The sequence below is a fragment of the Monodon monoceros genome, unplaced genomic scaffold, assembly GCF_005190385.1.
Source record: "Monodon monoceros isolate NGI ecotype Baffin Bay Population unplaced genomic scaffold, NGI_Narwhal_1 Super_Scaffold_16, whole genome shotgun sequence".
Classification (NCBI taxonomy): domain Eukaryota; kingdom Metazoa; phylum Chordata; class Mammalia; order Artiodactyla; family Monodontidae; genus Monodon; species Monodon monoceros.
Window position 1 is genome coordinate 53,265,871 of NW_021703772.1, and position 17,510 is coordinate 53,283,380.

Sequence of the window (17,510 nt, forward strand, 5' to 3'; positions counted from 1 at the left end):
GAGCACTGGCTTTGGCTGGACGTTAAGATATTTACTCTGGACTATTATGCCAAGACATGAACAGCTGCTGGTTTAATTATTGATGGAGTTAGCGTCAATCATTCAAGAAGAGAACCAAAGAATAATATTTTAAAATCATCTGGTCAAAAAAAAAGAAAAAAATCTCTGTTGTAAAACACAGCTCTCTTGTCATTTATTACTCTTGAACTTCTCCAGCCAAATAATCTCAGAAAATTGCTCTTTCTAAAATTATTTTTCCTATCCCCTTAAATGTTTTCTTTCCAAGCGCTCTCCCTTTCAGAACCCAGCACTTTGGCTATGTTTGCATTATTTTCGCAAGATGCCCTACATCAGGGGAACCGATGACATGTTTTAGTTTTGAAAACTTAAATAAGCACGGAAGAGAAATCCAGAGGAGCAGAAGCCCCCCCCCCCCCCCCATCCAAGAGCCCTTTAGATCCGCGGCGAGGCTGCGATGCCTTCAGCGCTGCGGGCCGTCCCGGCTCCGCCAGAAACGCCGAGGCTGCTTGGTGTGGTCTTGGAGCCGGGGGCAGGTCAAAGAAGAAAAACAAATAGTTGTTCTGACCATCTCCAAGAAAAGAGTTTCACTCTGGCTTGACTAATATTTGAAAGATCCGCCCTGCCGCGCCGCTGAGCATCCCGGCTTTGGGACCTCTGCGGTTGCCAAGAATTTTCTCAGGGACCGGGGGCCCGAGGCCGAGGACTGCGAGGACCCCCTGGTCCGGACGGAGTCTCCTCTCCCTCGCGGTGCGCGCACGCCTGGAAAGGCGGGATTTAAAGGCGGCGATGCTGTGGGAGACTCCGCAGTGTCAACGAGCCCCCAAACGGTCCCGCCTCATTTGCCCCAGGGTGTGTGCCTCGCAAGTCCCTGCCTGGTGAACCGTCGCCAGCTTCGGCGCACGGGAGAGGCGTTGGCGGGTCCGACCCCCGGGGTCCGCGGCCAGGCCGGACGCCGGGAGGCTGCCGGGCCAGGCCCGAGCGCAGCCCGGGCCGGGCGCGCCCCGCGGGCTCCGGGCACACGCCCCTCACCTGGGCGAGGCAGGGCGCGCAGGCGCTCAGTGCCCGGGTCGCGGCGGGAGCCTCAGCCCCGCGCCCGCAGGAGTTGGACAGTTCCGGGGCCGCGCCGAGCTGTCGCCGGCGCCGCAGCCGCCGCTGGCGCCGCCACCGCCCGGGCTGCCGCAGACCGCGGGAGAGCGTCTGCGCGAAGCCCCAGCGCAGCCCCGGCGGGACCGCCGCCGCCGCGCGAACGCGAGCAACAGCTTCCCGGCTGGAGGAGCCACTGCCCCACGCGCCGGCGGCCCGCGAGCCGAGGTAAGCTCCAGGCGCCCAGCCCAGCCCGGCCCGGCCCGGCGCCCCTGGAACGGGCGCCTCCTTCCCGCGGGCCCCCGTCCGCCTCCACTGGGCGAGCCGCACCTGGGCGCGCTGCCCGAGGGAAGGGCCGCCGGGAGCCCCCCTCCCGATAGAGTTCGCACTTTGTCCCGCGGTCCCACTTGTAGAGGAGGACTCCCGGCCGCCGCTTGCCCGGCCTGTGGGCTGAGGCTCCCTTGAGCCGCTGGAGTTAGGACTAGGTCGTGGAAGCCAGAGAAGTGGAGGCGTCCCCAGTGTGGGCTCCCGGGCTCCGATTCTCCCAGACGGAGGAGAGGATGGAGAAGGGCAGAGGACGAGGACAGCACCCGTCTGTGGTTAGCCGCAGTGCCTCCGCCACCTGGGCTGGGACGTTTGGGGCTGGATGTCTCTCCCTTCAATACAGGGAAGTGGGTAGTTTGGGGGCAGAGGAGAGGGAGGAAGATAGCAATCGAAGCTTGGGATCCCGAGAGAGTTCTACAGCTGAATGAAGGTGAAATGGGGGCGGTGAGACAGAAGGTCCCCAAAGTTTGCACTTGCTGGGAGCTCTGGGGGTTGGGTGGGAGGCTCGGTTACTAAGCGCTGGGTGAAGGTGTCATCGCGGGATGGGAGGACACTGTGGGACTGCGGAAGGGAGAAGAAGGGGAGGGGAGGACCATCTGCTTCGCCACTGTTATTTGCGGGGGCCCTTGGGGAGAAGGGAGCGCTGGCAGGACGATGTTTCCCCGAATGCTTTCACAGCCTCTAAAGGACATACAGTTTTTATGGTGACCCTTGGGGGAGGTGGGGGGGGAATGCTGTGGTCCTTTAAGGAAAATAAATCGCCTTCAAGCCCCCTACCCCCCACCCCCAGTACAAAATAAACACAGTTTTGGAATGCTCTTAAAAGTTCTTGCGTTAGGGAAACCCATCTTCATTTTCTTCATTTTCTTCATTTTCATGCAGAGATGTGGTTTGCAGTTCCCTTTGGTTTTGCTTTGCTCAAGAGCATCACACCAAGGTGAATGCAAACTTTGTTAAGATGTAGTAAAAGATGCTCAAACGGAAGAAATAAAACATTTGTGTTACAGGGCCCAGCCTAAAGCTTAGAAACTGGCAGCTTCAGAGCAGTGCATGAAGCTGTAAAAAAATGATTTGTCAGATTAAAAAGAAGGCTTTTCACAAAGTCAGTAAGCTATGTCTTAGATAAAGTTAAAGGTTTTGGCTGGAAAGAGCACCCTTAAATATTTCAGGGCCCCATTTCTCGGGTTTCCAGAGCCCTTTCATCTTATTTTGATGCCATATGTGCAATGAGTATATATGCCACCCCTTGCCTGTAATAGATAAACACCCTTAGAATGCAAATACACATTGCAAGTTCTGTTGTTATGTGAGGTTTTTAAGGTGGAAAAAATGTTTATTTGGGCAAAGTGTTGGTTGTAGTTCGAATTTTATATTCCCATAAATCAAGAATTTGTAGATTTATAATTTACACTCCTACTCATTTCCAAAAGTGATTGGCGGAAGCTTGGAATGAAAACCACAAGTCAAATAGCTATTCTTGTAGATCTCCTTGACCTCTCTTGTATGCATGTGTAGTAAAATACTTTTGAGAAGGTGAATTCTCCTAACAAAGGAGAAATTACTGTCCTCTCTGGAATCATCCTAGTGACATAAATGTTTTGCAGTACAATTCCTTATGTACTTCATTTGCATTGCATTATTTTACATTACGTAAGTAATGATCTCTTTAAATAAGTTTAATAACCAGTAAATAACAGGTACATTAAAGAAAATAATGTTGATATTTTATAGCATTTTACCAATATACAGAATCACATAGCAAAAAAAAAAAAAAAAAAGAGAATAGTGAACTCAATGTATCCTTGAACTGAGGCAGAAAGGAAACAAAGGGAGGTGTCTCCTTTACAGTCAAACCAGAGAAGGAACTGTCATTAGTACTTGTCACCCAAACATGGCCAATTAGTGAGACCCGTCAGCAGTTGGAGTGTAACTTTATAAAGTGCAACTATTGTGTGAGGATCTATCAAAGTATATCAGGTGTTCTCAGCGTTCTTTTTATCAGGCTGGTGACCTGGCTCACAGAAAAGAAAACCAAGAAGTCCTGCAAAATGATCACAATTCCAAAAGGTGAAATATCTACATAGATAATGCTGTGTGGAGCTCCCACCATGGAAGAGACAAGAATCTTAAATTCTTGGACTGCCTCCCCCGCTTTAGATTTTTTCCTTCCAGCTGAGTTTGAAGATATCATTGCTTAATTTTTAACAGGAACAATTTATATTAAAAAAAATTCCGAGCCATGAGTTTACTTCTCATAGGAGCAACTGCTTTATTTGCAAAAATCTTTGTTCACAGAAATAAAGAGCAAAATTGGCTTTCTGCTGTGCCTGTAAAATCCTGTGTCTTCGAAGATCTAAAGGACAACGAGCGTTTGTCCCAGTTTCCCACTGCCTTTTATTTGCTTCTGGGTCTTTACTGTGACCCCTCCTCTCCTACCCCACCGTTTCACTATATTTTACCACCTCCCTGACTCCTGTCTCTGTTCTCCCTGTGTCTCAATATGGTCTTTGTATCCTCCCTTTTCTTTTTTCTTCTTTTTTTATTCTGCAGATTTTTCTTGATCTTCATTGCTGTATAGATGACCTCCTTTTTGCTCTTTTGCATGTGACTTTTTATTCAGTGGTGTCCTCTTATTAGTGCTAGATTATTTCCACTTTCCTAAATTTCATATTGACATTTGAACCACCTAGGAGATGGCTTTATAGTACTCTCAGGTGCTTCAAATCTAACAGGTCTAAACTCTAATCAACATCTTTCTCCTTGCATGAACAAAGGTGACTCTCTGTCAATTTCTGTGTTTCACACAGTCACCCAGAATCTTTCCAATATATTTGCTTCCCACACATAATTCACAGACAAATCCTATGGACTCCTTCTGCACAGTGCCTCACCATGCTGGCTTCTCTACCTTTTTATTGCCACGGTGACTGTCTTTGTTCAGACTCTCCTTATCTCTTTCTAGAGACTACCATGATGTCTTCCTGACTAGTTTACCATCTCCAGCCTCTCTCATTTTAATCTGTTTTACACTTGGTGTGCAGAATAAGCTCCTTAATGCAGAGCCAAGCTCAGTCACTGGCTAATAAACTTTTTACCAGTGCCCTACCTAATGACATATAAACCTCTCCTCTGACATTTCAGACCCTTTGCAGGCCAGCCCCAAAGTAGCTCTACATTGTTTACTTTGATCTCATAGATTCATTCATTCATTCATTATTCATTCATTGATTTATTAATTTATTCAGTGGATATTGGAGTACCTACCACATGCCAAACACAGCTTTAGGAAATAATTTTGGAAGCACCTTGTGTATTGGCTCAGTGATATGCTTCAAATTTTATTTTTCAGTGGTGGAATCCACTGTTAAAATATAATCTTATGTGGTTGAAATGGGGCCCCGGTAATCCCATTCGCCTTCCTTTCCTACCCTTAGTCTCTAACGCATCATCACAGAGTCATGAGTCTACTTGAAGTAATTTGAGAACCACTGCTCTAGGGTGAAGGCAGTGCTCCCTCAATACAAAGCAGTCTTCTGAGTTCTGCATCTTTGCTTGTGTTGTTTCTCTGCCTGGAACAGACCCTCCCGCTTCCCCATGACTGTTTCCACCTGTCAGAGAGTCAGTGAAATTGCTGCATCCTTCCTGATCTCCCTCTAAACTTCAGCTTCTACTCTTCCAAACCCGGTTGCATTTTGCTTGACCTCCCCTTAGAGCACAAGTCATGGTCTTCCTCATGTATATGTGCTTTTGGGCCAACCATGCCTAGCCTCAGGCCTTCATTTCCTGAAAAACCCAGCTCAGGGCCTGGCTTCTCATAGGGCCGCCACAAATAATTTAATTAGGCAGATTGACGTCTACTTAGCTCTTTAGTCCCACCTTCTGCCTGTAATAGTTGTTTGGTTTTTTACCCTCACTTTGGTTCTTATAGTAGAGCCAGTGCTTGGCAAACTTGAATATGCATCTGAATCATGCAGGGATCTAATGAAAATGCAGATTCTGGTTCGGCAGATCTGGCACAGGCCAGAGAGACTGCATTTCTAACATGTTCCCAGGTGATGTTGTCAGAGCTGATCCTCGAACTACTTTGAGTAGCAAGGTAGTAGGTGATGCTTCCCAGGTTTGGGAGTTTCTGGAAACCCCTGCCTCTCTGCCAGGTGATTCTCCAACAGTGTTTGCTTCTATATTACATTATTTTGAAAGTACTTTAGGCCTCACCATGCTTCCCAAAGCTGAATGCCATTATTCCCTTGTATTTTCCTTTTATTTTGTTGATAAAGTATTATGATGGCCAGTTCGCCCCATTTTATTTTTTCCTGGCCAGTTCTTTTGCTTTATTATGTTTCCTCTCATTTTCCCGTTATTTTCAGATTGTGCCTGTTCTCCTTTCTCAGTCTGCAACAATTTTTTTCTTTCCCTTGCTCTCTCTGGTTCTTGAAATTCTCTTTGGATGCCTTGGCTGACTCCCTGCCCCAACTGTTTTCCTACTGCTTCCAAATTTTTTTCTGTGAAAGGAGCACTGAAACAGGGTGCGGGAGACTCCAGCTCTCATTCTGCCTTTACTGCTCCTATGAGACGTTGGGCAAAGCTGTTTATTTTCTGGACTCCTCCCTTGTGGACGGAAGGTGTGGGTTACACAGCTTCCTGGGTCTGCTTCAGCACCAGATGCCATGTGGGATCCTCACATGGGGCAGAATGAGCAGGTTGGGAGAGGAAACAAGGATACTCTGATGATGCTGGTGTTGGTACGTGCTCCCATCTAGTGTTTCTGTTCCAAATAAACAATTTGAACTTGGGTTGTTCTCTCCCTACTCAGAGAGACTCATATTTCTTAAGAAAATAACTATTCCTTGGCATTCGCTAATCTAGTTGTTTTCAACCATGGATTCACACTACAATCATGTCAGTAGTCTTTGAAAAAAAACAGTGACATTCCTAGCCCATCTCATGGGAATGATTTACTTTATCAGTATTTTTTTAAATCTCCCCAAGTGATTCCAATCCGCAGCCTGGGTGGAGAACTACAGGATCTGATCTGTGAAGGCAGTGTGGAGTGGTGCTCCAGAACATAACATTGTGCTGAGTCAAACCCTGGCTTTGTTCCTCACCAGCTTTGAGAGCTGAGGATATTACTTAACATCGTAGGGCCTTGATTTCTTTATCTGTAAAGTGGGTTGACTTGGTTGTTATGAGGAATATGTGAGAGCCAGAGGTGTAGTACTGTGTGCCTTGTGGTCATTTATCATGACCGTTATTCTGTTACATTTTATATCCATTGAATTACTAAAGGGTCATCTTGCCTTGGCAGTTAACACTCTTACCCCCTGTTCACCTTTAAGATTTTCAGCACAGTATAATCACTTTGAAAGGAAATTTATGGACATAGTTTTCAGGAGTCAGTGGGAAAAATACAGAAGGCATATATGTTAATAAAAACCAATCACTCTCTTAGTTTTGATCCATCTGGTGCCACATCAACTCTATGATCTCATAAATACCAGAGATGAATTAAAATACATATAAACTGTTACAAAAAGATGACCAGGCTTTTATACATACTTCATGAAAAATGACTTAGCTCTTTCATAAAGACAGTTCTATCATCAACAAGTAGAAAGGATTGAAATTCATGAGTCTAAGGGAGCATTTTATTTTGGAAATAAATATGAATGTGCTAAGCATTTACATTTCTCAGTTTATAATGGGAAATGAATTTAAAATAAAAAAAGCATACACAGAGAGATCCTTTCCTATGCAGGCTAAAGCTAGTCAACTTTTTCTTCTCCTTTTGACTGAGATTCTGGAATAGCTATTATGCTGTTATGCTATTAGCAAATCATAGATTGAATAAATGAACATAACCAATATTAACTGAGAACCCACATCCCCCCTTTTTCTGGACACATCTGATAATAAATAAAAGAGGTGTGCAGTAATTCCAGTGGGCCTGGCATAGGGAACCAATCGTGAATATCAGGGGTCGTTATGCTGATGGACTTTGCGACGGAAGGAGCTGTGGATGGGTACTATTTCTCATCTTTTTCTCTTGGAACAAAATGTTTTATTTCTGCATTATTTACTTTTTGATCAGGAAGAGTATTTTTCAGTTAAGTCTTCACTAATGTTTATTTTCCATATTGTTATTGTACTTTTAAAAATAACACAATTAAGATACTATGAAATTGTAAAAAGAACTTTTGAGCTACACTAGGAAAAGGCCCGTGGTGAGAGATGATTAGCTAATTCTTTAAAATCTTTGCTTTAATATACTCATGTTAAAATTGTGTAAAATTCTATAGAGAGCTGTGATTTTTGATATGTATTAGTTAAAGTGGTTGGTTTGATGGTTTGCCTATTACGTATGATATTCAGAGTCTAGAGGCCTGGACTCTTGGTCAGCTTATACTGTTCATGAATCAGAGTTCAGATTTTAATTCATCTCAGGCTTAATAGATTGCTATTTCTGTGAAATATTAGCTAGGGATATGGAAATGACTACTGTTCAGTCAAAGTAAGTCATTGTGTCTTTAGGGTTCAAAGGGATTTTTGTGCAATATCCTCTTAGATAAATTAGAAAAGTGAGACCCACAGAATCTAGGATATTTAAAATCTGAGACTAGGAAAGTTAAACATTAAAAATAAGGGTAGAAAACTTCTGATATTAACACTAGAATTTAAACTTCACATAGAAATTGGGTGGACTCTGTGATGTCCTTCGATTTGATAACTTAGAGGTGGGAAAACTTGCCCTCACAGACTTGGGGCGAGGTATTACCTTATATGTCATGAAAATTATGATGTTGAGAATAAGAATAGCATAAAATGCTATTGTTTGTGTACACACATACCTGTATATAAGCACAGGCATTTTGATTTTATATATATGAAATATTTTTACTTCAATCAGTTGGTCATTGTACATGGTCTTAAATAATATCCGGAGATGCTAATGATTAAATGCATCTCATTTCCTGCATGTGTTGCACTATTGAAGATGGGAAATTGTATAGCCTAGTGGTTGAGTTCAGTCTCTGGTGTCTTTGTGGATGCAAATTCCAGCTCCTCCATGCATTAGCTGTGTGACTTTGACCAAGTTAATCAACCTCTCTGTGCCTTAGTTTCCCAAGTCTAAGAGACAGTGAGAGAAACTTTAATGGGATTGTTGTCAGGTTAAATGAGATAATACACATAACATACTTAGCAAAGTTCTTGGCTACAAAACTACATAAAGTCCTACCGTGCTCATAAAGGTAGCCATTATTATAATTAATAATTAATATCAAATAATAATTAATATCAGATACCTCATAGATACACTGATTTCTTTGCCAAGAGAACTTTTGAGCCTTCTGTTTGAAACGTTCTTCTTATTTTTAAACTATATATATCTTTGTTTACTTGTTTACCTTTCCTTGTTAACTTTAGGAGAACAATGAAATGGAAGGGAGAATAGAGGTGGAATTGTAAGCACTATAAGAACTCTTGAAAACGTGTAACCACGTGAAGCGCAGGCAAATTTTTAATAGCAAAATATATAACCTGGGCTTTGAATTTTTGGAAAGACCAAGTGGTTCAAAGCGTAGCTTCTGCATAAATGTGCTTTGTGAACTCTGTACGCATGTGTAAACCTGGAATGTTTGGAAGTGACCCAAATCAGAGTGCGACCCAGGTATAGGAGCCAGCTTATTTAACCAGGGTCTGTGTAACCAGGGCGGACTCATTCAAGGACAGTCTCTCCTCAGGCACCTGAGTCATAGTTGAATAGTCACCTGGATCCTCCTGGGTTCGCAGGCATTTATTTTAACACCTGAATTGGATTCTCTGTGTTGGAATTGAGACAACAAAATAATTAGCAAGGAAAAGACCTAATTGGTGAACTACATATAGGATTAAGAAAGAGTTTAAGTCCATATATACCTAATTACTACATGTATGGTTCTTAGTGGTCAGTCTCACTTGCACAGCGATGTAAGTGTCAAAACTCAGTATAGAAGGTAAAATCTTAGTCTTGTTCCTCTTTTGCATAGCCTTCTCCTTGTGTCCCCTACATGTGGCCACCAGGCTGGTCCTAAGACCTCTCTCATACAGTGATTCTGTATTTGTGAAAGAATCCCTGGAGAGCTTGCAAAAAATGCAGATTCCTGGAATTCATCCTTGAAGTTTCTGACTCAGCAGTCTGAGGTAGGATCCAGGAATCCAAATTTTTTTAATTGAAGTATAGTTGATTTACAATGTTGTATTAGTTTCAAGTATACAGCAAAGTGATTCAGTTATACATATATATGTGTGTATATATATACACTTGAATATATATATTCTTTTTCAGATTCTTTTACAAGATATTGAGTATTATTCCCTGTGTTATACAGTTGATCCTTGTTGTTTACCTATTTTATACAATATATAGTAGTGTATATATGTTAATCCCAAACTCCAGGAATCTAAATCTTTTACCTACAGATTTTATAAGAATCACAGTTGATTCACAGACCACACTTGGAAATAGTACTAGTTTTGTAGAGTAGCACTCGTTTCAACCTGGGTTGCATATCAGAATTACTGTGGTTCTGGGTAAAGTCCAGTGAAATATGCACAGCTCTGTCCCTCCATGCTGCATTAACCACTGCTCTGAGCCACCCACGTGGAATCTGTCATGTGTGAATTCTAGAGAACCAGACTGTGTTCTCTCACTGGCTACCCACTGGCCTTTACCCACAGGTTTTCGTCCACTGTGATTCTCCATGATAACGTGGACCACTGGCCACCTGCCTCAGTATCCCTGTGAGCTCACTTGTAATATTCAATTTCCAGGGCCCAAATCTCACCCTACAAAATCTAAAAGGAAATCGTGGGAGGTAAGGTCTTGGAGCCAGAATTTCCCCCTGGTTCCTCAGATGATGATTATGCCTTGACGGAGTTCTCTAGCCACTGATCTATGGAGCTTCAGACAACCCCAGTAGTTCTGGTAGCCACCTCGACTGCAGTGGTCATATGGCTGGTACAGAGACCACCATGACTACTGAATATCAGCAGTGTCTCTCCCCTCCCACATCTCCAGGCCTCTCCCTTTCTACCTCCAGGGAACAGCCACTTCTCCTGTCCTGTGGTTTTCTGATGGGAAACACAGGCTCCTTGCTCTCTGGTCTCTTCTTGTCTTCCCGTTTCCACAGCTGCCAAGTAGAGGCCCAAATGACTATGCCAAATGTGCAGATGTGATGGCATGCGTTCAAACTGCTGCTGTCCTGGCGGAGGGACCCCTGTAAGCCCTTTCAAATCCTTGAAGTCTTTCTTGCCTCCCTGTATATAGCTTACATAAGCAAGGTTTAAATTTGTTGAGAATTTCACAGGTTCTCAGATCTATTGTCTTCCTCTTATATTGCATTGGAAAAGAAGCAGTATTATGTACTCTTGGCTGGCATGGGGAAAAGGCAACCTGGTCTTCAGAATTATTTGATTCCTTGAGATCATGTTTCTGAGGTATCAAGAATTATAGCAAGAAAAATTGTGTATTGTGTATGGGTAACAGTTTTGAGTCTTCAGGGTGTGACTTCAATAGACCCATTTAAAAATGCAAATTATAGGATGTTTTAGTGTTGCTATATAAAATAACGAACAAAAGTGGCATTAAAAATGATTAGGTATAATATTATGAGCAACTCTATCATTGATTATTTTAAAAGCCAGCAATAGTGTTCTCTTGTTAAATAACCCATTTTTTTTAACATCTTTATTGGAGTATAATTGCTTTACAATGGTGTGTTAGTTTCTGCTTTATAACAAAATGAATCAGTTATATATATACGTATGTTCCCATATCTCCTCCCTCTTGCGTCTCCCTCCCTCCCACCCTCCCTATCCCACCGCTCTAGGTGGTCACAAACCACCTAGAGTCTGTCATACAGACTGAAGTAAGTCAGAAAGAGAAAAACAAATACCGTATGCTAACACATATATACGGAATCTATAAAAAAAAAAAAGGTCATGAAGAACCTAGGGGTAAGACGGGAATAAAGACACAGAGCTACTAGAGAATGGACTTGAGGATATGGGAAGGGGGAAGGGTAAGCTGTGACAAAATAACCCATCTTTAATCTGTAAAACCTCAGAGAGTGATTGAGGGTAAGGTGGCATAAGAGTCGATGGTTTAACATCCCCTCATTGCAAGGTCAGGTCATGATGGAACCCTACGTCCAGCCTGACTCAGCCCTCTTAGATGTCAACTTCTTTCCTCAACGATAAGGAGGGCTCACTGATAGCTGAAGGGAGCAAGGGTTTCTGAAGGTGAGTGATTGGCAAAAAGGTATACCTGCCTGGAAAATGATATCACCGATCAAATTAGATGGGAAAGGGAATTATGCGTATAGGAGATAGCAATGTCAGACCTTATGGATCTCCTCCAGAAGTAATTACTGGTCCCATGGCAGTTTATTTTCTAACATTAGGGGGAAAAAAATTAAAAGGCAACATCTGAACTCTTCCATCGGGCTAATAATGGTGGCTGTTGGAGAGTTCCTCCACAGGATGGATTCTTAATAGTCTCTAGGGCCTGTGCTTAGTTGGGAAGGTGGTACCACTCCTGAGGCCTCTCAGACTACCCCACTTCTTTGTTTTTGTCAAGCCTTATCATGATACTAAGAGCATGATATCAGCACTGGTTGAAGCCACTGTAAGCAGCCCAGCATGAAGAAAGGCACAGAGCAGAATGTCTGTGAGTCTCCCCACCCCCATGGCTGCTGTTTCTTAACCTCCTTTAGCAACAGGACAAGGCACATGCCTCACCAGCTGGTGCCAGATTAGATGGCTTTGAACAGACGTGGCAGCTGCCTGCAAACACTTGAAGGGATGAGATGTAGACAAAGTAGATTCATTTTTCTGAAGTTCCAGCAGGGACGACCAGACTCAGTGGGCAGGATTGTAGGGAGGCAGATTTCAACTAAATATGGGAAAGAACTTTCTAATGATTCAAACTGTCCAGCGATGGCCTTGAAGTTTCATGCTCGCTCCAGGTGACAGTATGTAATGGATGAGAGGACCAGTCACCAGAAACAACATAGAAGGAATTCTGGCACTGCGTGGAAGCTTGAATGGGTTGATCACTACAGTCAGTGCCCTTCTTCACACTGTTGATAAAATAATTTGACTATAGGCAAAGGAGGGGAACATGTAAGAAAAAAAGGTAGGAGAAGAGATGTTTCTAGACTTCTTAAAAGGTGAAAGAATAGTTACTTCATCTTTTTCCCCCAGACTTTTTAAGCACCATTACATTTATTGAGAACCTATATGTGCTAGAACATTATCTCATTTAAGAGTCAAAAGGCACAAACCCCTGTGTGCCCTTCTTAGCCAGAATTCTACAATTGTTTTCCTGCCCCTCACATGAGGGTCAAGCCCTGTGGTCATCATCAGTGACTTCCCACAGGCTGCCCTGAGTACCCATCATACCTGAGCTAAACTCCTTTATTGTCTTTTCATGTTCCCGTATCACTTTTTCTGTGTTTCTCTCATGGTGCTTGCAATATTAGATTATAATGACCGGTTTGTATTGATTGCATTGATTTTTTTCTCACTAGGCTGTAAGCTCTTTGAGAGCAGGCCACTAGATTTATTCATCAAGTTAATGACTGTTTGAGTCTCTGGAAATAGTAAATTCTAATGTTTGTTGACTGAGTATTTGATTACTCCTCTCATTTCATCCCTCTCCCAAAATAAATACCTAGGATGACTGTTATCCTCAAGTTAAGGACCTAAAAGGAAAAATACCAGAATACTCTTACTTCTCCTGACCCTGCCTTTCCTATCCTAACCACATCCTAATTACCTATCCCATTCATTCTATTTCAGGGGAAGGGCAGAAGGTACTAAAGAGAATGAGGCAGGAAAAAAAGAATTAGAGAAGGGAAAAATCACCTCTTGTGTAACTCCTTCTTCAACTTGACTAGATGTATTGCCTTCAGCAGCACTAGTGGTGAGATGAGGAGAAAATCCTGCTTCTGCTGTTAACTAGCTATGTGACCCAGAACTAGTCCTGTGACCACCTTTCTGTTTCTTCTCAGTAAAATGAAGAGTTTGTCCAGGCAATTTTCAGGGGCTCATTCTGGTCTGATATACTGTAATTCATAATCTCTTTTTCCTTTCAAGTTTTCGTGAAGTTCTTTTCCTCTATGCAGTATTCTCCTGGATAACCCAGAAACCAGAATGACGTTGATGAGAAACAATTTTCAGATGTGACATTGGAATAAAACCGTGTTTGTGATCTGACACATCCAGACTGAGTTCCTGCCGTATGGCCTTGGGCAAACTATAAACATCTCCAGGCTGAAGATTCATCTCCTGTAAAATGGGCATGCTATTCTCCATCTCATAGGATTGCAAGGACTCAGTGAGATAATGGATATCAAGTGCTTATCCTGTACCAGAGACATAATGAGCACTTGAAAAATGATAACTGCTCTTATTTGGAAATTGTCTCCCCTCTCTCTTTCCTCTTCTATCCAACCCTTGAAAGATACCCACACACAAGTCCTAAAGACGTTGTCTTGGCATGGGTTTTTTCGTGCTCCTCTACATCATTTCTCTTCCATCTAGAATTAGTAGAGGACAGTCAAGGTCCCTTCCTGCTGAGGCATCCTGCTCCTACATGTATAATGGCCAAACGAATAACCCATTTCACAGTGATTGGGAATATATTTATTTTAACATTTGCATAGAAGACATGAATGTTGCTGAGGAGACACTGGAAGTAAATATGGGGTCAGCTATCTTAATATCATATATAATATCACATCCAGATCGAGATTCTTTTATTTGAAAAAGCTTTGACTGAGCAACAGTGACACGGCAGCTCCTGAGCCTGACAATAAAGAGACACCTTATAAAAATTTATGAAGTTCAGGCTGTAAAAAACAAACTGCATATACCGAGTAGTAGCATTTCTTATTAAAATAATTTTATCTTTAAGTTCGTTGCCTCCACATCGTATATAATAGAAGCTCCTGCCATGGCTAGAGACCTCAACAGCCTGTAAACTTTTATGTGGGCTTTTGAAAAGGGATGATAGTTTTACGAGATATGATTTTCTCATCTCACCAAATTAGATTATTTGAGATAGCATCCCTGGATGTAAAATTTCCATCCTGAGTAAATCTGTACCTCAGAGACTCTGCAGCATGCTAGCAGAGTGAACATGGAGTGTAATAAATCTTCCCTGAGCCCATTTCTCTCCACACAGCTCCATAATTCATTCTTTGCTTGGTACCCATGATCACTTTTTCATGGCTATTCAGCCTGTATCCAGGCTGGCTCCTCTCAAGTGCAATAATACCTCCTCCTTGGTCCAGATCTTACCTCTTGGCATGCTGTACCACTTATGGGTTTCTTTCTAGAGCTGTGTGCCATCATGGACCCTGGATCCAAGATGTTCTTAATCACACAGCAAGCAATTACTCTGGTTATAGGGTGGCCTATCTGTTGCAGTATACTTTAAAAGAGATATTCTGTTTAAAATGGATTAAAATAGATAACAGCATCTCTGGAGGGCACCTGTAGGCCTGAGTATTTCACTTATTCTTTCCTGAGTCTTTCCTGAGGGGACAGAGGTGAGGTGACCTGCCACTAAAGACACAGATTTCTTCATTCCAGTCCCTTCCACTTCACCCATGAGGAGTGCCTCTCCCTTGCTCCCATGGTGTTTATCTCTTTCCTCCTCTTCAACATTGTGTTGGTTCAATGGCACCACCACCAGCTGCTGCCGCAAAACCAAAAGTGGCTGTAGGTGACTTTTAAGGAGCTTGGGATAAAACAAAGGGTGTAGGAAAATTTCATCCAAGGTGGAGTAGAGGCAATCAGACTGAACTGGGAGTTAAACACATCATTTCCAGTCCTGTTTCCACCCTTAATTATTTTTGTGATATTGGCTAAGGAGTTTATTTTTACTAGCCCTCACTTTTGTCGTGTAAGACCAGCAGGTAGCAATGGTACCTTTTAGGAGAGAAAATTCTATAAATTATGAATTATACAGACATGGAAAATTGTCCTCTCTTCCTCCCCACAGTTTAACAACTTAGTGTCGTGAGACTACGTTAATGGAACCTGGAACTTTGGAAGAAGAGTTATCAAGAGGATTGTGCCACCCTGCAGGGTGTAGGCCAGGGGCCACTCAGAAATAACTTTGTGTAGAAGGCTGGATTAACAGCTGTAGCCTGGTCAAAGGGCAGGCATCTAGAGCAGCAGCTCGATGGAGAATACAAGAAGGGAATGGCTTGGTGGAACAGGAATCTGACAGAATCAACAGCATCCAGTTTGTTGGTTTTGGGGGAAGGGTTATCTTCATGTCCTTCAATGATTTTAAAGACTGTTAGTCAAGGAGCTCCTTAAACTTTTTTTCAGAATGCTTTCACCTAAATTTATTCATTCACCTTCTCTTCGACTCCTGAATTTGCTGAGCCTCGATTTCTTTTTTTTTTTTTCAGTTACAAACATACATATTTTTTCCAGATTACTTTCCGTTATAGGTTATTATAAGATACTGAATATTGTTCCCTGCGTTACAGAGTAAATCCTTGTTGCTTATCTATCTCTTGCCTAGTTTTATAGAGGAGGAAACTGAAGCCCTGAGAAAAGTGCCAAGTGGCCCAGCCCAGTAGTGGCAGATCAGGACGGGGGTCTCACCGAGGACAGTGGGCTCCCAGCTGCTCTATGCTGGGCCGTGGACCAGCAGCGTCACTTGGAAGCTCGTTAGAGATGCAGAATCTGAGGCCCCACCTCAGATCTACTGAACCTGAACCTCCATTTTAAACCTCTGGGTGTTTCATTTGCACATTACAATCTGAGTAGGACAGTAATGAAGTGTAGTCTCCCTCTTCCACTAAAAGTTTGTCTCTGCTCCATGCTTCTGACCCAGGCTCAGGTCTCCTGGGTTCATGGAGAGGCCAATCTGTAAAGGGGAAAAACATGCTGGAGGTGGATTTTATGTGTGAAATAAAAGTTTTTTGCTCCCACAATCATTTTGAGGGGTTATTTAGACAAATATAAATAGATAAGCAGGATATGAAATACTTATTTCAGTTAGTTGGCTCCTGGGCAAACTTCCTTCACCACCTTATATCAGCAAAGTCCCATCTAAAAATATGTAAATATAACAGGACAAGTAGACAACATATCTGCTTAGACATCTGAGTGATTAGAATGATTTAAATTAAATCTTGTACTTCTGTTTCTGAAATGACTTCAGGATGCTAAAGTTATTAGCCCCCCTTAATTCCGGATTCTGAAAATAGCCATTCTAGATGTTTTACAAGAATATGGCTTTAAAATGTAAACATCAAAGTAACCGATTAACACCAAATTTGGGACATAAACATGCTCTAATTACTATTTTGATAGTCAGCAAGTCATTAACTCCTCTAGGAAGATGACTTTCCACAGTCAAATAGAAGTATGTATTTAGTTCCTACCATGTGCAAGTATGTCACTGGAGAGAATATTGTCTAAGAAAAGAATCTTTGAACTGTTCTCTTTGTCTTTCATCATCCTGCAAAAGAACCAGTTGACTTTGTAAAAGTCCTGCCAGCCACATGACATGACAACTCTTGGTAGTGCCAAGATAGTTGAATGGGACAGATAAGAGTGACTCATTTGTTCTAAGATATCCAGGACCACCTTAAACATGCTTTGAATTCTAGGGCACCTGATATCAAGTAGTAAATGTGGAATAATGGATAATTTAGTCCTTGCATTGCTCAGGAGGTCTCTAGGATCCCCCAAATAGGTAAACTCTTGCCAGTTCCCTAGTGTGACCATCTGAAAAGGGTCATTTGTACACATGTTGCTTTGTACATGCAAGCCCAGAAAATGGAACAAGGGCTGTAAACCTTTACAAATATGATGTGAAAAATATGATGCGTGTGATCTATACAGTTCTTTTATAAGAGAGGCAAAAGTGACATGCCCTTTGTGTGATGGCTTTATCTTTGATTCCTGTCCCCATCAATTTTTGTGGCACTTGTTCTCAGCTTTACAGGTGGAATGACATTGTTGTTTTGGCTGAAGTACCCTGGGTCGACTGCCTTCACTAACTATAGCCCATC

At 42.6% G+C, this 17,510-nt stretch overlaps 1 protein-coding gene across 2 annotated transcripts in view; it reads left to right on the plus strand.

Annotated features, from left to right (window-relative positions):
* The first annotated feature begins 824 nt into the window (after nucleotides 1–824).
* Nucleotides 825–17,510, plus strand: part of ZNF385B (zinc finger protein 385B) — a 417,917-nt gene continuing 401,231 nt past the window's right edge. The window contains exon 1 of one of the 2 annotated variants that reach the window (XM_029225781.1): nucleotides 825–1,332. The gene's annotated coding sequence lies outside the window, so the exon portion shown is untranslated. The remainder of the gene's footprint in view (nucleotides 1,333–17,510) is intronic. The other variant, XM_029225783.1, reaches the window with a different exon arrangement.